We start from the raw sequence: 20611 nt of genomic DNA, 5'->3' as shown, positions 1-20611 counted from the left end.
CCATTCTGTTCATATAAACAAATTATTATCATTGGAAGTTGGTGATATTGATCGTACAAATTCTCAGCGCTCACCGGGCTGCTTGCTCAGGCTGAGTGGGCACCACTGCCCCGGCGTTGTCACCCCATTGACATTCACTTGCTGTAGCTAATGAGCATCCGAAGTTGAGCTTAAGTTTGGGAGATTTACCCCTTGTCTGGAAGGACGTTGTTATTATTGGAGAGGTTTTCTGACACCGTGTTCATTGAGGACTGAGCCAGACACACAGGCCAGCTGTGGAATTCCAGGTGCATAATTTAAGTGAATTATATACTCTGTTAGCAGTTTGAACTTGTATTTCTTACTGAAGAAAGACCAAAAGGAAAGTGATTGCCTTTCAGAAAAAATGTAAAAGACAATTAAGACTTCATACCTAAAATAGAAATCTCAAAAAAAAAGTCAATGTAAAGTGTTTTCCCCTTTTATTTTACTGCGGGAGTATTTTAATGTGTCTGGGCACTAAAGTTTCCTTTTCTGTGTTTACAAGTTTTATTAAAGAACTCCCTGCTGCTCACTCTTTTGTAAGCCGTTTTTGTTTTCTATTTGAATGTCAAACAGGTAGTATTTATGTTTTGATGACCAATTCTTTCACAACTACAGCCTGGAAGCATTCTGCGGATCATTTTGCAGAGTTCTACAGAATTTACTTTCTACTACTTTTAAGATTAACTTCAACAGTCAATTTTTTCCATGCCTATGATGGATATAGTAAACAACATGAAAAGAAATATTTAAAAAGCTAGAGAGTGTGCCCAGATATCAACTTGGATTTCTGCATCACCACCTTCTGTTCCAAACTATTGGTATGGCATACATTGTTTTGTAAACTCAATGAATTGTAAATGTTTTCTCTCCTCATCTTTTTTGAAGGAGAAACATGCTTTTTTTCAGATAAATCTCCATAAATAATTTAGATTAAGGGATAATGATTGTTTTGATATTTCATTGTTATATTTCAGAAGTACAAGAAAACCTGAGTCCAAAGTTCCTTTGATATGGGTTGTGGGAAATCCCTTTTTTTTTTTTTTTTTTTTTTACTATTAACTACTATCAGCGGTCTTTGTGGGCTTAGCTTTAAATTTTTCTCATTTAAGTTCATAAGCAAGAGAATGAAAAGAGTTTTACCAAATATATCTTAATTCAGATGACTTTTGGATAATAAATTCTTAGTACTTTGGCAAATCTGTACTCTGATATAATACCTCTGATACATTAATCAATAGAAACTCAGACCACATACATTGCCACATACAGCATATCTAACCTTGCTTTGAGTAGCTTAACTTGAACTTTAAATATGCCTATGCCTTTCAATAATTAGCTCTTGTACTTTCTTGCATACTTTATAATTTTATAAGGTTATCTTTTCCTTCTGAGATAGCAAGTTTTGCAGAAGAGTTTGCAGATCACTTGGGGTCTGATATTTTACCAAGTTGGTGCAATAAAGTCTTACATGATATTTTTATTTTTAACTTTTGATTTATGTTATTATACATTTTAAAAGTATTTGATTTTATTTCTGTTGTGCCCAAAATTACTTATTTGCTCAGCTATGGTAAAGTCTCTTTTATAGTGTGTAGCTTCTCATGTTGCCATGATTTAACATGATTGGTGTTACAGTGACCCAAAACTTTAAGGCGGTTAAAATTCAAAGGAAAGCAGAATCTCTTGCTTATGTTATTCTGCACAGAAAAAGCCCCTGATGTCACAGTCTTTTATTCTAGAATGATTGTTTTGTTAATTGGACCTTTATAATATAGTACAGTGAAAAAGATTTTATGAGAGTGGTATGTTTTAATGTATTTCATATATGTTTTTATGTAATAATCAAGGCGTTAAATCAAGGCATTAATACACATACATACAGACATCAGAATGTGACTCATGGGTCACTATTTATTCATTAATCTACCAAAAAATTTCTGAAGGACAGCTATGATTTATGCACTGTGCTTGTCTGGGAAACTAAGATCAATAGAAAACAGTCCTTGCTCTCAAGAAGCTTCCAGTCTTGGAAAGGACACAAACATGTAAACTAATAAGTGGTTTGAAATATTATAGGACCAGTAATGGACATCTATGCAGGGCATTATAGGGACAAAACAAAACAGAATACTGGCCAATTTTACATGGACTTGTCAAGAAAGTTTTCACTGTGAAGTCACCTCAGACTTGAATCTTGACAGCTAATGGAGTTTTGCCAAGCAGCCTGGAGTGAGGAAGGCATGCCTGGTGGAGGGAATGACAAAAGCATGGAACACTTTGGAGAGCTGCAAATAGTTGAAATGGATGGGGAGTAGGGTCTTGCAAGGCTGAACATGAACTACTAGAGTAAAACAAATAAATGAGAGCTAAAGCCAGGGCTGTGAGAACTGGCTGAGCCATCATCACAATCTGACTCTTTAGAGATTGTGTTAATTTGCCACCTATTTCTAGAAGGAGAACTTTCGACAGAAGGAAAAGAAATGAAAACTTCTAGACAGAGGGTATTATTTATGTTGTATGTTTTCGTGTTAGCGTTAGGTTGTTGAGTTTGATGAACATTCATATCATATTGGCTTGGGTTTATCTTTTAACGTTTTAAAGAATATGATTAGAGCAATTTAATCTGAGTGTGGCCACACAAAAGGAGCAATTTGATCATTACATAGATGTATAATTCCTCTTCCATCTCAAATTGCTTATGTTGTACATAAAGTACCTCTTGGATAAGAAAACATATAGGAAGTTTGTTGCACCAGATGTCTATCTTGTCTATAGAAATGGCTCTATTTTAGAAAGTAATGATATTGATGATAATAACTTACATCTAGGTGATACCTTTTACTTTTCTAAATAATTTTATGTTCCTCATCTCATTATTTCCCTCCTTTCATCTTGCTACTGTAGACACACCCATATATACTTGTGAGTCTACAATACCTGAAATATGAATGGCAGGTATTAGACCCATTTCACAGATAAGAAAACTAGGTAGAGAAAGGAAATGGCCAGTTACTCTGTTCCACAGTGTGTCAGAAGTAGACCTAATATAAGGCTCAGGCCTCTTGACCCTTGATTTACTGCTCATTCTAGTAAATCCTGCGGCCTACCCCATAGATCCAAGAATTCTGCTCTTAATTTTGAAATTCCTTGAGGGTAAATATAACAGCTCTTTGGAAAAAGAGCATAGCAGAATGATTTTAAAGTGTGGGTTTTGGGGATTACAAAAGAACTATGTTTAGGTATATCTTCCCCATTTATTTATACAAATTTTGTGTATAAGAAACTTTCTTAACCTACCTGAAGTTCAGTATTTTTATCTATAAAATAAGGATAATGATAGCTCTTAGGGATTATTAGAATTTTGTGAAATAAGGCATGTAAACACTGTAAAAAAAGTTCTTAGAATATAGTAAATGCTCAATTAATTTAATTCTTAATTGATAAAATTGAGGCCACCAAATAGGAGTAATGTGTAAACTCTCTGGGACTGAGAGTTCAGTTCGTTTTGTTCATATCTATATCATCAGCATCAAGAACAGCACCAAGGGCATAGTAGGTGCTCAGTAAATATTTGTTAAATGATTGTATTAGCTAAGTCCCAGATTTCTTTTTATTACTTAATCAGCTTCTTCCCAGATTTATTTACCTTAATGCTTGTTAAATTATTTTGAGAGAAAGGAAAAATGAAACCACAGATTTGAAAGTCATATAGGCTTGGGTTTGAATACTGGATTTGGCGATCACAAACCACTTGCACTCAGTCACATCCTCTGGATCTGTACAGCCAGATTTGTAAAGCTAAGTTGGAGGGAATCAATAATTCAAACTAAAACAATTTGTTATATGCCTAAACACCCTAGAATTCAGACATTCATCATGCTCATTTCTACCAGGTTTATTCAGTGAAGTTGCTTTTTTCCAAACACCCCATGGTTTTCTGCCTCTGAGCATTTGCTAGAATTGTTTCTTGCAATGGGTATCCCTTCTCTGCATGGTCATGCTTGTCTAAAGTCTATCCTTCCTTTAAAAAATAGTACAGGGTGTCTTCCAAGAAGTTGACCCCAGCCACACTAATTCCCTTACTTTATTCCCCCTTTGATTTTGTAAGTGCAATTTCTCCATCTTTCATGGCAATAAATCTTATATTGCCTTATGCCATCATTTGCATTATTATCTTGCATTGCTAGCTATTTTTTTATGTTTGGGTATTGCCTCACTCCAAGTAGATTTTAAGCACTTTGAGGACAGGAACTGTATACTATTTTCTTCATTATTTTTAGTTTGTTTGTATTTTAAGAATGCAAAAAATGATTGATGGACTGATTGAAAGGGAAACTTGCAGAAACTCTGTCTCCTTATGCTGCTGACACCTACTCTTTGGTAGATTCTATGATAGTCCCACATATTGATGCTTTTAATAAACATTATTTGCTGTAGACAGGGCTTGGAATCATGAATCAGAATGTGTAGACAGTTTATATAACACCTATAGCTCTCCAAATCAGGGGTGATCCCTCTCAGGGTTCCAGTTGAATAATAGTCTCTTTTAGGAGGTCAATAATGTATTAGTCCCTCACTGGGCCCCTATATTATGGCATCCAAATGGTTGTGAGCCTACTCAGTGTATTGGGTTTATAATACCTAAGCCTACTCAAAATATTGGATTTATAATTTCTATTGAGGCTCTTTAATTCAAAACAAAAAAATTTACAAAAAATTGATAAAGAATACAATAGCAAAATGAACAATGGCAATAATAGCTACCATTTTCAAGCTCTTGGCATGAGCCATGGACTACACCAATAACTTTGCACACACTCTCTCAAAACGCTTTTCAGGGACCTAGGAGGTAAACATCACCATCATCATCATTATTTTGTAGATGAGGAAGACTAAAGTTTAAGGAACAAAAATAATTTGCCTAATATTACACAAATATTAGGTGCCTATGAAGCCAGCATTTAAATCAGGTCTGTTCCACTCTAAACCTTTTAAAAACCTTCCTAAATAGATAATATAGATATGTGAACTATAATTAATGTGTCATAGAGACCTCAAATCTTTTTTTTAAATAAAGTAAGGAATTAAGTAAATAATATAACTGTGTATATTTTACTTAGTATGAGTTTACTGTTTCTTCTCTTCTTTCTAATAAATGATGGTTACAGTCAGAGCATGAGGTTTTCTTCTGTATTCTACATTCATTCATTCACCAAATATTTAATGAGCATCTATTATGTGTCAGGCACTGACCTAGTTGCTAAAAATATCAGGTGGAATAAAATAGACAATAATCCTTATCCTTATAAAATTTATATGCTTGTAAGGTAAGCAGACAATAAAAAACACAGTTAAGTAAAATATATAGTATAAATAATAAATGCTAAGAAGAAAAACAAAACATGGAAGGACCATCAATCAAAAGTGTGAATGTGGGAAGGGGTTGAAGTTACAGTTTTAGATAAAGTGGTTAGTGAGGGTCTCACTAGGAAGGTGACTTTTGAGGAAAGACCTAAAGGATGTGAAGGGATTAACCATGTAGGAAAAGGTAACAGAAAGGGCAAAGGCCCTCAGGTGGCATGTTAAGGAATGTCTAGGAGGCCAGTGTGACTAGCAAGAGAAAGGTCAAGAGAGTGTCAAAGTGAGCAAGCAGATCATGTAAAGCTTTATAGGTTTGGCTTCTTTCAGTGAAGGGAAGCCAGTAGGGTTTTAAGCAGAGGAGTCGCAAGGTCACTCAGGCTGCTGTGTTTAAGAGACTTTAAGGGGACAAGGGTTGGCACAGGGAGACCAATTAGAACTTCTTGTGATAATCCAGGTGAAAGATGTTGATAGTTGGGATCAGGTTGGTGTCAGTAAGACTGGGGACAAGTTGTCCAGTTCTGTATATAATTTTACTTTTGGATATTTATCTTCTTCTTTGTCTTTTCCTGCCCTGATACCAAGTTCTCCTCAGCTGTGGGGTACTGGTTCTCAGCTCTTCTGTATTTGATCAGTATGAATTAGAGAAAAACTGCTTTGACTTGTGGTTGCCATTGCAGCTTTAGTGCTTTTTAATCCTGTGAACATTTTGAAGGGTAGATTACCCAAGACTAATGTCATAAATGTGCATTCAAGCCTTCATTTTATTTTTGGCTTAAAATCTTCTGATCCTCAGGGGACCCCACCGTAGTTCTGAAATAAATCTACTCTAAGCTACTAGAGGGCAGGGACCATGTCTTACAGATTTTATATCCCCATTACCTTGCATGTGACAAAAGATCAATAAATATTTGCTGAATGAATGACTGTTAGCTGCTCAAAGAGCTGGATGTATTTTGCAGACTGCATCTTTGGATTAGCTATGGTACCACCAAATATGAATAGATATACAACAAGGAGAATGAATTTTGCTTTCAACAAATTTCTTCTCTAATGGCAAATTATTGCCTCTTGTATGACAGTATTTCTCCAACATCAGAATCTCTGGGAATCTGGAAAAGACCCTAGGTAATTCTTATCATAAGACAAATTTGGGAATTACTGTCTTACAGCTTATGTTTGGAATTAAAGCAGTGAGTCAGCAAGTTTGTTGAGAAACTGTTATGTGTTAATATTTGTCTGAGTAACATATATAGCCAAAGTATTTAAAACTTTCTGGACTGCAATCCATAAAGAATATAAATGAAAAATTGCAACTCTGTACAAATTTCACAAAGCGGTACTTAACTTTACCAAAAGCTACGCATTTTGATATTTTCTATTCTATTTTAGCCTTTTAAAAATTTGTTTCTTTTCTGTAGTTTTGGTCAACACTTACTAAATGTTTTATAATCATAAAATGGTTGAGGAAATATAATATATACTGACTAATTTAAAACCGATTTCTTCTTTTACCTTTATTAATGAATTTGAAAGAGTACAGAATGGGCCACAAGTCACAATTTGAAAAACACTGTAATATGTTCCCTGCTTTGAGGAACATACAGCCTCAATTAGGAATATGCAAGTAAAAGATGACAAATTATGATACAGATCCCAGTGTCCCCTGATTTGGTTGCATCATAGTTTCTTCCATTAGCCAGAAGAATTCCCATGAGCCTGGTAACCTGTACCCTCCCATGAATCTGGGGGTGCTTATACTGAAGACACATTAATAACTAACTGAAGTACAGGCACCCTTTGAAAGAGGCCTATTTGCTCAAATCTGCACCTTTTATTAGTGCAGTAAATAAGGTAACAAAACTCCCCAGGATAAATTGGTATTGCTTGGAGAACCTAGCTCTTGAGAATTGAAAAGGGAAGGATGAACAATAAAACAAGGAGACATTTGACCCTGAGAAGGTCTGGCCCTAAATATTTCTCAAATATAAACTAAATCTTTTCTTTTTGTTTAGACTCATAAAAGACTTTGGCACTTTCAAAATAGGCAGAATTTAATTGAAAGACGCTGAGGGAATATCTTTTTAAAAATGAAAGTTAGATGAATAGCAGGGGACAAATATTGAGTCATTTTATTTACTTATTATTTAGTTTCTAATGGGTGTACTTAGATTTACATATTCCTTTAAAAAGTATACATAGATTTATTTATTTTTTTAAGGTTGTACCTAGATTCAAAGAGGAAAGTGAGGCCAAGTGGTATGCAGTGAGCCTGGAAGGAAGGGAATAAGGTAGATTTCTGAAGTGAATCCCTGAATCTTTTTGGAGCCCTGTGCATGTGTGTTGGATGTTTAGTCAATTAATTTATAATCCACACTCTTTCAAACTCTTTAGGAAAAGTAAACTTAGGAATCAGTTATAATTAGTATGCATTGTAACTCAACTGTTTTTAAGATTATAATAGTAATATATGCTCATTATAGAAATTACGTAAATACAAAGAAGGACAAAAATTTATATTTGCTCGTAACCTTGAAACTCATGTATAAAAGTTCTATTTTCTTTTCACTTTTCCATATGTGTGTGTTTATGAATGTGATGTGTTATGTGTGTAAGATATCCAGGATTAATTGTTTGTACCCTGTGTTTGCACTCAATACCGTAATCATAAAAACATTCTCATGTCATTAATAATTCTTCATAAGCATCTTTTAAAATGGCTGCATAAGAGGGAAACTTTTTTTTTGAAAAGTAAATAAACAAAGGTAGGCAGGGACCGAAAGCATTGTTTTTCTCAGACGATTGCTTTTCAGCAGAGGATAAAAAGTTTTCAAGTGTAACCTTGGAATAGCTTTAGAATGAGATACAGTTTGGAAAAAATATACGGTGAGTCTGAGTTTCAAAAGGATCATTGCCATTGAACTTCAAACAGGGAAAATATGTATACTTAATGCAAATCTATTTCTCTAGCTAGTCCCCTAACACTTTTATACCCACACCACCAAATAATGTGCTTTGAGCTGTTTGTGTGAGTGTGTGTGAGTGTGTGTGTGTGTGTGAGTGTGTGTGTGTGGCTATTTTAAAAAGAAGCCAACCAGACAACTTCCTTATTATTACTATCTTCTAGGCATTTAGAGTAGAAACATTGAAATTATTTTTAACTCTCCAGCCCCAGTGGATATGTAATCAGTTCACAAATCCTTGGAATGATTTCTTCTACTTCTGTGTCTTTCTACCTCTCCTCCCTCAGCGAGGGCTCTCATTATCTCTCACCGCATTGCCACAGGCACATCCTGACTGGCTTTTCTATTCTCCCTCTGTTTCCCCTCTAAATGTGTCTTCCCCATGGTGGCACCAAACTTATTTTTCTAAAACACAGAAAAGAACTGGCTATCCATATCTCTACTCAAGAACTTTCTGTGTTTCCCATTGCCCTCAAAATTATTCATCCCCATAGTATGGCCTCAACCACCTTTCCATCATTTACCTCCTTTTAGACACCACTTACACTCAACATAGGCAGCCAAAACCCATTCCAGCCATGTCTCAATCCACTGCTCATGACATAGGGGAGATGTGGAAAAATTGATGTTTAATGGAAAACCTAGGTTTGAAATCCATCTCCACTTAGAAAATAGGCTACTACACTTCTAGGTGAATAAATCAGTTTTTCCGATGTTTAATTTCTAATGTCTTAGTTGAGATGATAATCATAACATCCCTCTAGTATCCTGAACGAGGCTCAGAGATACTCAGGATCCATTAAGAAGATGTTGAAATATTTTAAAGAAGTCAATGAAACACCAACTGAAGCGGTGAAGAAAGTTGCTTTAAACTTTGTAGTTGTTGTGAATTTGTGTAGCTGATGATTCCCTTATGATATATTTTGAATCCAGGGGACATAAGCTAGGACCAAATTCCTTTCTAAAATTTTGTAGTTCATAAGATAGTGACTATAAAACAATGTTTAGTCTTATTGTTGAGGAGTTGAGAAAAATCACCCTCAATATCTGTAGTTACACATCTCCCAGCCAATATCTCTACATGATATACAGTCTCAGTGAACTAAATATGAAACCCTCAAAAATTCTTGGGAAACCAACCACAAGATATGCATAATTGTTTCCTTAGTGGGCAGAAGTCTTTAATCCTGAAAATATTTTGATTAATTATAAAATAATGAAGGGAATTAAACCTTTTAATTAATATTTTGTGTTCTATAATAACTACATATATTTGGTAGTGTATGTACTTATATTTTTAAAGAGATTTGCTAGATTAAAGTATTTAACACATTACTTTTAGAATGTCAAGGAATTGATTTTGACTTGAGATTTTAAGGTGAAAGATATACAGAATCGTACCATTTGTGAATTACATTGAAACATATAATAAAGCTTAAAACTCCCCATATTTTAAGTTTTATTTATTAGATATAAAAGAATTATTTAAGTACTTGGGAAGGTTTGTTATTCAGATAAAGTACTTTAAAGGAAATTTAATATAGTAAATTTATAAATTCAGGTTAAATTTGTTTAAGGGGAATTTAATTAAGTCATAAAAACTTTAAAAATGGTGATTGTAAAAATCTTGCTTGATTTATAGATAGAACAGTACACTTATAAACTGAACTTAAAAAGTTAAGTAGAAGCTAGGCTTTTGAGTTTATAACTTAAAAAATTAAGTGTTAATTTTGTAAACCAAGAGAGCTCCAAATAATCTTTTCTGTACACAAAAGATGCCTTTAAACAGCACCAAAACACACTCACTGCGCCTTGTATGGTTGTTACAAAGCATGAACAGAATATGAAAACAGGACTTCCCTGGTGGTGCAGTGGTTAAGAATCCACCTGCCAATGCAGAGGACATGAGTTAGATCCCTGGTCTGGGAAGATCCCACATGCCACAGAGCAACAAAGCCCATGCGCCACAACTACTGAGCCTGCACTCTAGAGCCCACGAGCCATAGCTACTGAGCCCACGAGCCATAGCTACTGAGCCCGCATGCCACAACTACTGAAGCCCGCAGGCCTAGAGCCCGTGCTCCACAAGAGAAGCCACTGCAATGAGAGGCCTGCACATTACAACGAAGAGTAGCCCCCGCTCACCGTGACTAGAGAAAGCCTGCACACAGCAACAAAGACACAGCGCAGCCAAAAATAAAAAATATAAATAAATAAATAAATAAATAAAAATAAAAGAATATGAAAATACTTTGTAAATTATAGAACACTATAAAAATATTTGTCATTATTTTTCCTTCTAATTGTTTAGAAAGGTATTTGCCTTTTCTTTCGCCTACATAGTAACTGTGCAGTCCATCTGGACCCTGCCAGTTCTTATCTTCTCCCAGATGAAACTTCTCTGTTTCCTATCTTTCATTATTTTGTATTACTTTGTATTATTAGTGTACCACTTGTTATACTTTGTATTACTCTTGTAGCACTTTGTATTAATAGTGTAACACGTATCCCTTATATTGGAGGTGTTTATTCTTATTTGTTTTCTTTACTAGAACATGAATTCCATATCTTCTTCAGTTCATTTTTAAAGCAAACATTAATTGAGTCTCCCTTTTGTGCTAAACACGATATTCTGTACGAGGAACAGAGGCATTATTAAGAAATGGTATCTATGTCTGTGTGTTTTAGGTAATGGATTATTGAATTTAATTTGACATAAAATCATTCTGTCTGAAAAAGATTCTATAATAAAACTTTTAGAGAAGCATTTGATTAGTTCAAAAAATTCTGTTATTGCAAATAGCAGATAAGAAAATAAAAATTTAAATTTCACCAGTGCAGTGAAAAACAGTCACATTTTCCCTTAGATCTAAACATCATTTCAGTGCAGATACACAAGTTAGAAGATAGTTTTACAAAATGACTGGAGCGGTAGAGACTGGGGGGTGGGTGGAGACTGCTGAGACAGAACTGTTGATGTGTAATGAGGGTCACTCATTCAGGGTGCCTGCGCATTCTCATTACATAGACTCTGCTGCCCACCTCCCACTCCTTTCCTCCTTCTGGTTCACCACAATCAGCAAGGCTGTTTTCTCTTTCCTTTAGTCCAGCAGTCAATAACATTGATTTTTGCAGCACTAGGTGATTCTCACCTCTTCTCTCATTATCCCCTCCTTCAGGGCTAAACAAAGCCAAGTTCCCTGGGGTGCACCACAGTCTGCAGAGTCTTAAAACAGAAACAGCTAGAGGCAGGATGTAGAGCTTTGGCTGGGTGGGAGGGATGGTCAGTGCCATAAATTCCTCAGGAATATCCTGCGCAGAATATTTTTGACACAGTCTTAAGTAGGGGATAATATATCCTCCAGAGAAAAAGAGCATGCACAATGTCTGTCTTCTTCACAGCAGTTCCACTGAGTAGGCTGAGGGGGGAAAAGCCCTGAGGTCCTACTTCCATGTGTAATTGTTACTGAACCTATTCAGATACTTTTCCTGGGGAGGAGACCAACTAATGGGAGTGAGTCAAAAGAGCAGCAATACATAACAGGGCCGTGGATGGCCACTGTGCTGAAGAAGAAAAGAAGGAATTTACTCAGTGAGTGCTTACTATGTGCTAGGAATGTCATCATCTTTATTTTAATCCTTGTAACAACCCTGTCAGGTATTGTTACTGCCCTCATTTAACAGACTGTAAGACTGCAACTTAGAGAGGCACATTGATGTGCCCAAGTCACATTCAAGAAGATGACAGAGCCAGTCTTTCCCATATATACCATACTGCTTTGCAGAGCCCCTGAATTTTCTTCTTGAGTGTTCATACAAAAGCTTCAATGATCAGAAGGAGTGGAAACATGGCTACTTTGTTTAAAGATGAAGGGGAAACTGTTGGGATTTGTTTTGATTTAGTAGTCTTGGGAAGGAATGATAGAGAGGGTTTTGTTGTCTAGCCAAGAGGAAAACCAACTGAGAGAGATAAGCTTCAAGTACTGTTTCGGAAAGAATTAGCCCAGGCTTGTGAAAAGGTGCCTAGATGCAGGGCTTTAATGGTCAGAAGAGGAATTTCGGGTTGCAGGACTATTCAGACTACAGTGCTCTGGAATTTTATGTGACCAAGCAGGGTTAGCTCTAGTAACCCTGCTTCTTAAATATCGCCACCCTTGGTTTGAATTCTTTCTCTATCTCTTTCCAGCTGTGTGAGCCTGAGCTAATTATTTAGCCCATCTTAGCCTTAGTTTCCTCATCCATAAAATGGGGTGCTAATGGCTATCACATAGACATAGATTCTTCTGTACAACTTAACATGTGCTAATATTTACAAGCCCTTCAAAGTGTCTTATACATAAGGGAAATTGAGTCAATGGTAGATTCCTTCCTTCTTCAGTGATGTCCAACCCCATCCCCCCAACATAATGTGAAAGTGAAACCCCAGTCTTCCTTTCTGCTGGGGTATAAGTAAGGGCAATGTTACTACTCCAAGGAGACACACCTTAGGAAACAAAGCCTTGACAATTGACATCAAATTCAATGATAACAATTAATTTCAAACCTAATTTCATGTGGTGGAGGAATGTGGGTGTCCCTAGAGCTGTCTAGAAGTTTCTGAAGATACACCTTAGAGCTGTGCTGTCCAAGAGAATAGCCACTAGTCACATGTGGCTGCTGGGCCCTTGAAATGTGGCTAGTTTGAATTGGGATGCATTATTAATCAGTGTAACATATATATTAGATTTTTGAAGACTTAGTATGGAGAAAAAAGTAAACTATCCCAATAAATTTTTTCTTGGTTATATTTCAAAATTATAATATTTTGGATCTGCAGAGTTAAATAAAATATAGTATTAAGATTAATTTTTTCCATTTTACTCTGTTCAGTGTGACTACTAAGAATTTTTAAACTACATATATGGCTCACATTTTGGTTCTCATTATATTTCTCTTGGGCAATGCTGACCTAGAGGCTAATGTGTAACTCATTCTTCCCATGGTTAATCAGATCCTTGATCAAGGTATTCTACAACCAGTGTGGATAGCAGTCTTTCTCCCTATCTAGGCTTTGAGATGGATGGATAGGACTCCTTCCAGCCCTGTGCTTCTAGGATCTTAACACAATCATTCAATGTTAGACTTAAAAAGGAACTTAGAGAGTCCAAGTTTCAACTCTCAGCTGAGGTCCAGAGAGGTTAAGTGACTTGTACGGACTGCTAATGTCCAGTACTTTTTCCATTAAAATGCACTGCTTCTCAAATGCATGACCACTTTTCCCAATGAACTTAAATGTGTATACCATCTTGGGAGAATACAAACCCTGCCATTTGGGTGCAGGCCTGTTTCCTTGGAATAGAAAACTTTCTCCTCTGTCCTGTTCTGATGTGGTCCCAGTGGAGAATTCCTATTTGACCTTCAAAAATCATATAATAGTTTAACCTCCTTAGTGAATCCTTCCTGCCCCAGGCAAAATTAGTCACCTTCCGCTCTTCCTTGTCTATAATGCTCTATTTTAGCTCCAAACACACTCTGTGGTATTGACTTACTTACATATAAACCCCTTAAGGCAAAGTGCTTGTTTTGTGGGCCCAACATTGAGTGCATGGTAAGCCCGCAGTAAATATTTATTGAATTGAACTGTTTTTTGAACATTGCCACAGATTCCCCTTTACATTCTTATTGATGTTATTCTGTAAGCCACAGTCTATATAGTCTATGCAAATTGGGAAAAAAAACCCACGACCAGCTCTCTCCATCTCTGTCTCTGTCTCTCTGTGTGTGTGTGTGTGTGTGTGTGTGTGCGCACAAGTTTTTAATCATCCGTACTTGCCAAAATGCTATCATGTGTTGGAAATGCCATTCCTTAACACTTATCTACATCTCCCAGTTAGTCATATGTTGAATTTCCTCATCAAAGAATCTTCTCTATATAAATGAAGTTGGACCTGTCAGGGCGGATTTAGTAGGCCTGAAGAAGCCATGATTCAGACAATCTCATTTCCATGAGGTATGCTTTAAATGCCACATCTTCAGTCAGCAGTTAGTCTCCCATGAAAACAAAATTTAGCTTTATATTCCCTTTGGATTTTAAAAATGCATATTGAAGTTTGTGCTAGGAAGTGCAAATGTGTAGCCATACTAGTGATACACTTCTTTTGGCCTTTTGGCTTTCTCGAGATGAGATTTAGAAATGGCGCCATTTCCCCAGAAAATTGATTATAATTTTCCATAAGTCTTGTCTATTGATACCTTCATTTTAGCATTAAAAAATCTATATTAGTTCAAAGAAGAGGAAATGAGCTTTTTTACCTTACTGTATCTTGGATTCAGTTCCTTTCCCTCCTACTATGCAGGTATGTCAAGATAAGAGACAATCCAAATGCATAGAAATCTGGCTGTAACCCCTTGCCCTGACTCTTCTATTTTGTTCTCACTACTGACAATTTTATTTTCCAGGCTGCAGAAGTAAGAGACCTGTACTCATACTGGTCCATCATATTCACAGTCACTGATATAAGATTTTAAATTCATATAATGGAGACTCATTTTTTTACTTATTCAACTTTTATTTATTAGACATCAACTATGTATTAGCCACAGAGGCAGGCATCTTCAGATATAATTCTTGTGTAAATCCCTGTTTCAGAGCTGAGGTAACTAAAACCAGGAGAGATTAAGTGACCTCTCCAAAGTCATTGCTTGTAAATAGTACAGCAAGCACTTAACGCTGGTCTTTACAGTGTAAAAAACTTGTGCTCTTTCTATAATACCCTACTGCTCCAGAGTATAAAAGAAACAGTGGCTCACAGTGGTTAAGAAGGGGGAAATCTGGGGTCAAACTACCTAGATTTGAATCCAGATTCTACGACTTTATAGTCTTCTGATCTTGGGCATGTTACTTACTATCACTGAGCTTCCACCTTCCTTACCTGTAAAGTCTGGTTAATTACGTTACTCACTTTATGGGATTATATAAATTAATCTGTGTTACAGTTTTAGCAGAGGATATGGTATTTAGTAAGATCCCCTTAAATATTTGGTGCTGTCATCATCATCATCATCTGACTCTTCCTCCTCATAATAATTATACATACTTTTTTTAACACTTAATGATGAGTTAGCCGCTCTACTAGGTATTTTATCTGTGTTAACTCTGCTTTTCACGAGAAATCTGAGGTAGCTGGAATTACCCGTTTTTACAGATAAGGAAACTAAAACTTTCAAATGTGCAGGTACTTTTCCAAGGTAATACAGTCAGTAAGTGGTAGCACTGGAATTGGAATAAGTCTACCGAATCCCAGTCTCTTTGTGTTATGCCTTTCTGACTCGTGGGATTTCTCCCCAGCCGCCCTAAGTAGCTATCTGTTCCCTAATAGAAGCTGTTAAGGTGAGGTTCTCTTGTTAATGTTGTAGTTGGAGCCTCAGAAGGTAAGAAGTACACGAAAATTGACATGTTCCCCCCACATCTGCACAGTGATGAACTAAAACCTTGACCCACTGACTCCCACTTTTATGTACTCTTGCTAGATAAGGCTGCTCTGGTATCTGTCATCTGCACAAACCTCTATTTCATCCTCAACTGAGAACTGCCATTTCCTTCTCTGTTTCTACCAAGGTTCATATCTCTGTAGGTCTAGGTGGAAAGACCCTTACTCAGCTCTTTTAGCCTAACTTCAGTGACTTTATCTGTCAATGGGTATAATTTTGGAGCCTTCAGAAACAGTCTTATTCTTCTGTGACATTGTTTTGCACTATAGAAAATTCCACCTGCAGTCCACAACCCTTTTTCAAATCTTGATTTTTCTTCCACCTCTACTATTGCTACTCTAATACAAGATGTCCTTTCTTGCTTGCTGGGACTGCTGTAATAAATTCCTGACTGGGAATTATTCTTGACCTACTTCTGACTATTTTCTTTTTTTTTTTTAACATCTTTATTGGAGTATAATTACTTTACAATGATGTGTTAGTTTCTGCTTTATAACAAAGTGAATCAGCTATACATATACATATATCCCCATATCTCCTCCCTGTTGCATCTCCCTCTCACTCTCCCTATCCCAACCTCTAGGTGGTCGCAAAGCACCAAGCTGATCTCCCTGTGCTATGAGGCTGCTTCCCACTAGCTAGCTATTTTACATTTGGTAGTGTTTATATGTCCATGCCACTCTCTCACTTTGTCCCAGCTTACCCTTCCCCCTCCCCTTGTCCTCAAGTCCATTCCCTACATCTTCATCTTTATTCCTGTCCTGCCCCTAGGTTCTTCAGAAACTTTTTTTTTTTTTTTTTTTTAGATTCCATATATATGTGTTAGCATATGGTGTTTGTTTTTCTCTTTCTGACTTACTTCACTCTGTATGACAGACTCTAGGTCCATCCACCTCACTACAAATAACTCAATTTTGTTTCTTTTTATGGCTGAGTAATATTCCATTGTATATATGTGCCACATCTTCTTTATCCATTCACCTGTCGATGGACACTTAGGTTGCTTCCATGTCCTGGCTATTGTAAATAGAGCTGCAATGAACATTGTGGTACATGACTCTTTTTGAATTATGGTTTTCTCAGGGTATATGCCCAGTAGAGGGACTGCTGGGTCGTATGGTAGTTCTATTTGTAGTTTTTTAAGGAACCTCCATACTGTTCTCCATAGTGGCTGTATCAATTTACATTCCTACCAACAGTGCAAGAGGGTTCCCTTTTCTCCACACCCTCTCCAGCATTTGTTGTTTGTAGATTTTTTGATGATGGCCATTCTGACTGATGTGAGATGATATCTCATTGTAGTTTTGATTTGCATTTCTCTAATGATTAGTGATGTTGAGCATCCTTTTATGTGTTTGTTGGCAATCTGTATATCTTCTTTGGAGAAATGTCTATTAAGGTCTTCTGCCCATTTTTGGATTGGGTTGTTTGTTTTTTTGATATTGAGCTGCATAAGCTGCTTGTAAATTTTGGAGATTAATTCTTTCTGACTCTTCTCTATAATGCAACCAGAGATAGATTTTTCAGATATGATTTTGATAATGTTAGATATCTGCTTAAATGTTTAAAAGGCTTTCCTTTGCTCTGAATATGTTTCATATGCTCTTGTGCGATCTGGGTCCAGCCTGGCCCTCTAGCTTCACTGTCTACCATACCCCCTATTTTCCCTGTGTGAGCCACACCCTCCTCACTTCAGTTCCTCAAAACATCGGATTTCTTTTCAATATAGTCTTTGCTGCATTCCCCCTCTAGAACGACCCCACCAACCCTTCATCTGGTTAAATCCTACACATACTTCAGATCTCATCTCATACCTCCATCCTTCCTAAAGGTCATCCCTGCCCCTGTATTCTAGATCTGGTCCCATCTATAAACTCTCATATAATCTGAACCCATGCTTTATAGTACTTACCATACTTTGCTAAAATCTATGTATTTCTTGGATTATATGATTACCATCTGTTTCCCAACTAGCCGGTAAATTCCATGATGTTAGAAACCATGTCGGTTTTGTCTACATTATAGCCTCAGCCTTAAACGCAGTACCTGATACACAAAATGCCCAACATAAGTATATATTATAAAAGTGAATGATTAAATGACCTCTGCACTGTGTCCCTAAAGTGGATAAAGTGTGTTGTTTCAGTATGAGTTCCATGCATTCTTACAGTATTGACCTTAGATCAGGAAAAGAGCTCTTGTTCCACTCTTTATGGGTCTCTGGTTCTGGTGAGTAGGGAAGGTACCTGCCTGTTTCCCCCAGGAGTCCAGAGGTCTTCCTGGAAGTAGATCCATTGGCACTTCAAAGGAGTGATTATTATATACTGAGTGTGTATTTTCTGCTGGATGCTATCTTAAATGCTTTACATATATGATGATTTCCTCATCTTCACAACTCTAAAAGATCTGATTTAAACTCAGTTTTGTGGTCTTTAAACTCTTGATCTTACCTTTACATCAATTTACCTCAAAATTTACTATGATTAAGGATCATCTGGATAGCTTGTTACAGTACAGATTCCTTTGCTCTACTCCCATAGATTTGGATTCTCCTCGTTTGGGGAGGGACCAGAAATGTGCTGCTGCTGCTACTTCTAGTCTGTGGACCACACCTTAGCTCTTCTACTATAGCTCTCTATTATAGCTCAATACCTCCAAGAATTCCTGATATCCTGACCTTGACTATACTTCTTAGTCAAACTATTTTAATCTCTCAGTCCTCCATTTTCTACTCTGTAAAATGGAGACAGTGATAGTTATTCAGTATCAGAGAGATATTTTAAGAACTGCATATGATAACTTTATGTGAAGAGTACATAAAACCTAACATTGATATTCTCTGTTTAATGTTTCATGTCTCAGTTGTAAGGAGTTATGGGCATGATAAATGACAGAAGGAGGCAAACATTTTTTATAACCTGTCACCTTATTTTCTCTAAATTATCATGTCTCCTGTCCCAGGTAATATGTTTTTGTTTGATAATATATCCATCATCTCTCCTTCTGTGACCTGAGCACACTACTAATTGCTACCCGTTGGCTCTATGCATGTGTTACCCTTGCTGTGGGTAATGGACAACAGATGTGTCAAATCACCAGGTTTTTTCCCTGTCACAAGCATGCCCCTTCACCCCCCACCTGCTATATTTTGGTATATGTTAAAGTTAATTTTCTAGGAATGCAAAAAATATATTTTAGTATTAATTCACAGTAAATGTGGAAATAGCTCTATTATTAAAGAAAATAAAGTTCATAAAATATATTCCTAAGGCTAATATTTTAAATGATATTTGACTGATGAAATACTTTGGCTATCCTGTCTGACTCCATTAGCACAATTATTTGTGGTGAATTTGTTAAACTAGGGATCTTACCCTGGCCTAGGCTTTAAATTCCAAACGAGATTTACACAAGGTATTTTCTTTGAAGGAGTTAGATTTTTATCACTGGTTTAATTTGCTTATAATTCAGAGAATCATTGGTTCTTGAGATAGAATTAAAAATCAATTGTAGGGACATTTTAAACTGCACTATGTGTAAAATTCAGACTGTGGAAACTCCATAGGTCAAAGAAACTTATACAGTGTGAGACACAAAGCTAAGCTATAGTGTCAAGAATGCATACTTGGATAAATAGACCATAAGGAAATAGAAGAAAGGAGTTATTATGAGTCAAGATATGATTACATTTAAGGGAAAGAGGGGATTTTGATTGGCCTGAGGTACATAGAGACTTCTGTGGTGACTGACAAAGTTCTATTTCTTGACCTGAGAGGAGGTTACAGGGGATTTGCCTTATATAATTAATCAAATTATACATTTTCTGTATCTCTGCTGTATTTTACAGTAAAAAAAGCTTTAAAACACAGAAAAAAAATAAATCAATTTTATTACCAATATTTTTTGTATTTCAAATTAAGAGATCCCAGAAGGATATTGTGTTAAGAAACAGTTTCTGGGACTTCCCTGGCGTTTCAGTGGTTAAGACTCTGATGGAGGCAGCACGGTTCGATCCCTGGTTGGGGAACTAAGATCCCCACATGCCACGTGGCATGGCCAAAAAAAAAAAGATAAGAAAAGAAACAGTTTCTTCTAGTGCCTTTCAGTGTCATAGAGAGAAAGCATTGGATACTTTATTTGGACAATAAATTTTACAAAATTCTTTGAGTTTAGAACAGTGTTTAACATTGGAGGAGCGGGGGAAGTAGTAGAAAAGAGGACCCTGGACACAGATACATGAAGCAATTAGAAAAATTTACATGTCTTTTCTTTTCTTCTCTTTCCTCTCTTCCCTTCCCTTCCCTGCCCTTCCCTTCCCTTCTCTTCTCTTATCTTCTTTTCTCTTTTTTCCTTCCAGTTTCACAGAGGTAAAATTGACATACATCATGGTAGAAGTTTAAGGTATAGAGCAAAATGATTTGATTTACATACATCATGATTTGATTTACATACGTCATAATCACAATAACTTTGGTGAACATCTGTATCTCATATAGGTACAAAATTAAGGAAAGAGAAAAGAATGTTTCTTGTGATGAAAAATCTTAGGGTTTACTCTCTTAACAACATTCATATATAACATACAGCAGAGTTAACTACAGTCATCATGTTGTACATTACATCCCTTGTACTTATCTTCTAACTGGAAGTTTCTATTTTTTGACCGCCATCATCCAACTCCCCCTCTCCCCACCCCCACCTCTGGTAACCACAAATCTGATCTCTTTTTCTATGAGTTTGTTTGTTTTTGAAGTACAATTGACCTACAACCCTGTGTTAGTTCCTGTTACACAACG

At 36.3% G+C, this 20611-nt stretch overlaps 1 protein-coding gene across 7 annotated transcripts in view; it reads left to right on the top strand.

The window, feature by feature from the left end:
- The window catches only part of DLG2 (discs large MAGUK scaffold protein 2), a 2068078-nt gene that overhangs the window by 644240 nt on the left and 1403227 nt on the right, over positions 1-20611 (top strand). The window lies entirely within an intron of this gene.

This window comes from Balaenoptera borealis (genome assembly GCF_965194805.1).
Source record: "Balaenoptera borealis genome assembly, chromosome: 11".
In the NCBI taxonomy this organism is placed as follows: domain Eukaryota; kingdom Metazoa; phylum Chordata; class Mammalia; order Artiodactyla; family Balaenopteridae; genus Balaenoptera; species Balaenoptera borealis.
Note: the sequence above shows the minus strand (reverse complement) of the source record. Positions and strands in the feature narration are given on the sequence as shown.